A 5,795-nucleotide genomic window follows, 5' to 3' on the forward strand; every position below is an offset into this window, starting at 1 on the left:
CCTAGAAGCTCAACAAACTACGGGCAGAATTACACAAAAAAAACTGACCAAGGTATATCATAATCAAATATTTAAAAAAAAACAGTGATAAAGATAAAAATCATAAAAGTAGCCAGAGGAAAAGGCATATTAAATACAAAACAGCATAGATAGAATTTTTAACTTCTCATCAGAAGCAATTCTAACCAGAAGACAATGGTATGGCATCATTAATGTACACAGAGAAAAAATATACAGTTATCCCAGAATTCTACATCCAGTGAAAATGTCCCTAAAAAAAATAAAAGTACTGTAATTTTAGATGAATGAGATTTGAGAGAATTTGTTACCAACAGATTTGTTCTTAAGGAAACATTAAAGGAGCCAATTTAAAGACTTTGCTTTCTTGATCTTTAAAATGTCATTTTTTAATTTTACTTTTTTATTTTATTTTGTTTTCATTGTTGTTCTTAAAAAATTCAGAGATGTATGCTCTGACCTATAAAGATGGCTTCTGCAGTGTGGGGAAGGACTCAGCACAAGGATCCTGGCAGCTGACCTTTCAACTGGCTCCCCAGAGCTGCCAGCTCCAGGCTTTCCTCAAGCCTCTCTAGTCCACTCTGCCCTCCTTTCGTTGGATCCCAGATATTCCCAATGGATTCTCTAACAAAATCAATCAACCAATTTGCCCTGGAATTTAGCAAAAAGCTAGCTGAATCTGCTAAGGGTAAAAATATTTTCTTTTCTCCCTGGGCATCTCAACCTCCTTGGCCATGGTGCATTTGGACACCAGAGGTACCACTGCAGCCCAAATAGCCCAGGTACATCAATTTAACAGAGATCAGGACATCATATCTTATCTTGACAGTGAAAAAAAAAAGAAGAAAAACGGACTTCAGTTTGGGGAAGGTTGAAGAAACACACTCGGATTTCTGGACACTCATATCTGAAATCAACAGTCCCAGTGATGCCTATGTACTTAAAATAGCCAACAGCATATATGGAGAGAAAACTTATGCATTTCATAATAAATATTTAGAAGACATGAAAACATACTTTGGTACAAAGCCATGGTTTTTTAACTTTTTGGAAGCTTCTGATCAAATCAGAAAGGAGATCAAGTCTTGAGTGAAAAGTCAGACCGAAGGAAAAATCCTGAATCTCTTACCTGACAATTGCAGTGGATTCTGTAACCAGAATGGTTCTGTCGAACACCCTATACTTTAAAGGAATCTGTGAACATCAGGTTCAAGACACCACAGAGAAGCCTTTCAGAATAAGGAAGACTACAAGGAAACTGGTACAAATGATGTCAATGAAAGAAAAGCTTCCCATTTTTCACATAGAAAAGCCACAAGATACTGGCCTTCATGCTACTACAAGAGCCGTAAACTCAGCCTATTCATACAGCTGCAGGAAAGACATCAGTGGGCTGGATCAGCTGGAAGAGACCGCCACCTACAAATAGATGAGTGAGTGAACCAGCACAGACATGATGGAGCTGTATCATCTGAGGCTGCACCTTTCCAAGTTCAAGCTGGAAGAAGAGACTTATGATCCCAAGTAAACCTTGAGCAGCATGGGGATAAGGGATGCCTTTCACCAGAGCAAGGCTTATTTCCCAGGGATGTCGGGCAGAGAGACACCTGTTTCTGTCCAATGTTTCCCACAAGCCTTCTGTGGAAATAAACGAACAAAGGATGAAGGCTGCAAGTGGGTACTGGGAGTGAGGTGGGTTTTCAAGTTAGACTCCAGTCCAGTGAACTCAGTGCAGACCACCCATTCCTCTTCTCCATCAGGCACAAGAAAAACAATAACATTCTTTTCTATGGGAGATTCTGCTCCCCCTAAACCAGCACCTCTCTCATCAAACAAGATCATTTTATGATGTGAAAAGTACATGGTAAGATGGAATAACAGTTATAATAAAAACTAGTGTGTAGTCTAGATTTTTCTGACATTTGAATATTAGCAAATGAATCTTGAAATAATGCATCTAGTCATATCTTTATACCTAGAGACAATGGCAAATTTTATGTTTACCACTAAACATTTTGTCTTAATGGGAATTTTATTTACATTTAAGAAGTACTATGTTATTCAATTGAATGCCTTACAGTTCTTGAGCTGTTGGTCACTGTGATGTCACTTATATTTCACATGTATTATTTAGTGAAGAAAAATTTTATAAAGGCAATATATTGATAAAAATAAAATGTCTTAAAAGTAGTTGCTTGAAGTAAACAAAACAATAATGCATTAGAGGTTTATAACATGTAGAAGTAATATTAATGACAGCAGGAGCACAAAGCATGATGGGAGAGTAATGAGAGATTTTACATTGTATGTGATAAGATATAATATTACTGATTTCCCCTCTGTCCAGAAGTAGAGCATGCATATGAAACCTTTGTATGTGGAAATGGCATAATGCATTATGCCACTTCACTTTACAAACACCTTCATTAGTAGCACTTGTTTATGCTAACTGAAAAATCCAAAGAGGATTTTCACTTTTATGAAAATAACCGTTGCCTGTCTATAAAGGTAGCTGTTGAGAAGTTAAAGATGCATCTGTAATCCCTGAGCAACCACTAAAAAATAAAGCAAGTTAAATACAGCTGAAAAAGCTAATAGGCTGATGTAGAAGCTTAATTGAAATTTTAAAAGGAAACTCAATCCAAAAGAAGGCAGAATAATAGGAGAAACAGAACAAAGGGCAAGAGTGACAAGTAGAAAACAATGGGTTAAGATGACAAACTAAGAGCAACATTGTAATACTAAATGTAAATGTCCATATAATTGAAACACCTGTGGCAAGCCTGTGTCCTGATGAGCCAACATAATTATTGATACCAAACATTATTTTCTTTTGCAACATTTCCTCCAAAATATATTTTATTGTAATAAACTAGTGGTAATACATAGGACACAATAATTTGGGAATGAAGTTTTAATTTTCTTAAAGATTAATTTCATGAAATATAATTAAATTTTAAAAATCATTGCACATAAAATTAACTACACACAAAACAAAATTACTTAAGAGAGAGAATAAAGGTTTCAAAAATCTAAGATCATTTTCCTTTAAGAATTGAAGAAAATTCTTAAACATTTAAGTGCTGACCATGGAAGGTTATAGACATGTGTTCTGGTTCAAACACTGTCCCCAAGAACCGTATAACTTTGTATCATGTAACCTCTGTAACATCTTTTTTCCTCTTCCATAAAGTGAGGGGCTGTTTGTATCATTCATGTACTTTGGAAGCAAAACTCAAATGAATGCACAATTAATATATCGGTGATCTCATATTTTTAAATGTATTCTTGCTTTTATTATTATTTTTGGCTTCAGGAATTAGAAAAATACAGTTTGGCAGAGTGAATTGAGACATGATGTAAGCTTAGTGTCCTTATGTCTTTCAGATACTAGGCTTTTGACAAGCATCTGTCTGCTTGAGTGTTGACTCAAGCATCAGACTTTTGAACTCAAAAAATCATTTCTCCCTGAACTATTTTCCATCTGATTTTCAAATGTCTTTTTACATCTCCATTTGCCTTGTACTATTGGCATTTACATTTGACCTCCATTACTAGATCCTGCCTGTGAATCTGTTTTACAACCTGTCTTCCACCAAGGTAAATGGACTATTTTGCTAAATCAGGTAATCTCTTTGTTCTGTAGCTGCAGAAAGGAAGGTTACATCACCTTTGGTCCCGATGCTTTGACTGTCACTCACCGTACTCCCTAACCATTCTCCTGGGCTTCTCATCCACTAGGATAGTTTTCCAAAAGCAAGTTCAAGTCACTGACCATGAACACTAGGAACATAGAAAGCAAATATGTCATCTGTTATTCTAAGATGTGGTTCGAACATGACTCACAGGAACTCTAAATATAAAGTACTTGAGAAGAAGAAAAGGAGATCCAGGAGAAGAAAAGGAGATCCACAATTTTATAATTTGTTACTATCACTTCAGTTTGGTGAGGTTGTAGTTTAAAACAAAGCAACAAATTAAATTTATGCAATTATAACTACCCTGTCCATATTGTCATAAAAAGAAATGAGAAGTAGTTACCATGAAACCATTGTTGAAAATTATTATAAGAGCTTGTTTATAGAAGGTGAAGGCCTAGGAATGACTTACAATAATAATATCTCTTTTCACAGACTCCAGAGATATTTGCACCTTTCATTTTCTGCCATAAATCTCTTTATATTATAACCACTCATTAGACTTTGTACTTTCTGAGGACCAGGACATTGTTTCATTCACTATTACAACTAAGAGGCCAGGACCATGGAGATTATTTATCAACATTGAATTACTCTGTTCCACCCTCACCCCTCCCAAATTGGATTCCAGTCCTTTGAAGGCTGTCGTCAATCTACCTAAAGTAGCACAAGTCCAGACTGGAAAGGTGATACAAATGTAGTACTTCAAAGCCAGCAAGGGCCAGAATATTGCATGATGGTTTAAGGTAGGCAGATTTATTGAGATTTAGGCTCCATTTTTAAATGAGGTTTTACATTTTAATTGTCAGATTTAGTCTATTTTAGGTGGCTAAGATTTGAATCTTTTTAGATGTAAGGACTTTAAATAAATTAACTAGTTTTTGATTTGTGGGCAGAAATTTCATTTTCTAGAAGAGTCTTTTTTAATATATCAATTCAGAACTTTCCTACACCTATAATAGTAACATTAGTTAGATAAGAAACATTCAGCATGTTCATTATAACAGAATCAACAACTGTTTTCTTCATTGTTTATTTCTAAACATTTAAATCTTGGTTCTTGTGCTAAGAGAATATGGTAATATATATAAAATGATAAGAATGATTCTGCTTATGCTGTATAATGATGGAAAATGTATGTACCTGTGAAATATGTACCAAAAAGTACTTTGTGTGTTTGAAAGCAAAAGAGACATTTCCTCCTGGTTTTTAATAATTTTAATGATCTCACAACCCATTCTATTCACTTTTCCTTTCAATTTCCTTTCACATTAATGAGGAGAAGCTTTTAAAAGACTAATTCAACACTGACACAATTAAAAGAAGTAGTTAAACTTCATAAATTGAATATGTAAAAACATATTAACCATTCTGGACTTTTCTTACCAAAGTAATTAGACAGATTTCTTTGAGTGTAATGTAGTGTAGGAGTTAAGCCCACATTATATTACACATTCATCTTTGTTTAGTTTTATCAGACAAATGACCTTCCTGTAATAATATGTTAAATATTTTCTTAATATATGGTATATTAATGAAAACACTTGATCACTAAGATAGTTTTTTTAAAATACAAGAATGAAATGCTCACTTTTCCCTTAAACATTGGAAAAAAAATTTTGCAGTAAGCAAAGTGATAGAAGCAAAAGAACATTCAAGTGTATATAGAGTTGGCAGTCTACTAAGTGGTCACCATGTTCATACAGTAAAGAATGGTGAAGAACTGTTTGCTTTACAATAAGGTACAAGTAGATATGCTTTCTGGGTTCTGACTATGACTTGAATAGTACTGATCACTAGCATATTCATGGTCTTTAAACACAGTATCTCCTCTGCCTATACTGATGTCAGAATGAGGTATCTGCTGTGACATGGCAGAGGTTAAATAGAATATAGTGGTAGGTTTGAGTCTTCTTTGAAGTCCATGGGGCTTTGTTTATATACCTACAAGTAAGCAATTGGTGACATCCTGAATGAAGTTAGGAATTTCAATTACTATGCTCAATATAGGTGTTCTTAACATGTCATCAATATATCCTGTGTATCACTTCTCCTAGAAATTAGGAGGGAGATTCTTAG

General features: G+C 34.6%; 1 pseudogene; it reads left to right on the forward strand.

Moving 5' to 3' along the window:
- The first annotated feature begins 633 nt into the window (after positions 1-633).
- Positions 634-1,830, forward strand: LOC123814597 (annotated as a pseudogene).
- The last annotated feature ends 3,965 nt before the right edge of the window (positions 1,831-5,795 follow it).

This window comes from Phyllostomus hastatus, unplaced genomic scaffold (assembly GCF_019186645.2).
Source record: "Phyllostomus hastatus isolate PE091 unplaced genomic scaffold, TTU_PhHast_1.1 phas_contig_16, whole genome shotgun sequence".
Taxonomy (NCBI): domain Eukaryota; kingdom Metazoa; phylum Chordata; class Mammalia; order Chiroptera; family Phyllostomidae; genus Phyllostomus; species Phyllostomus hastatus.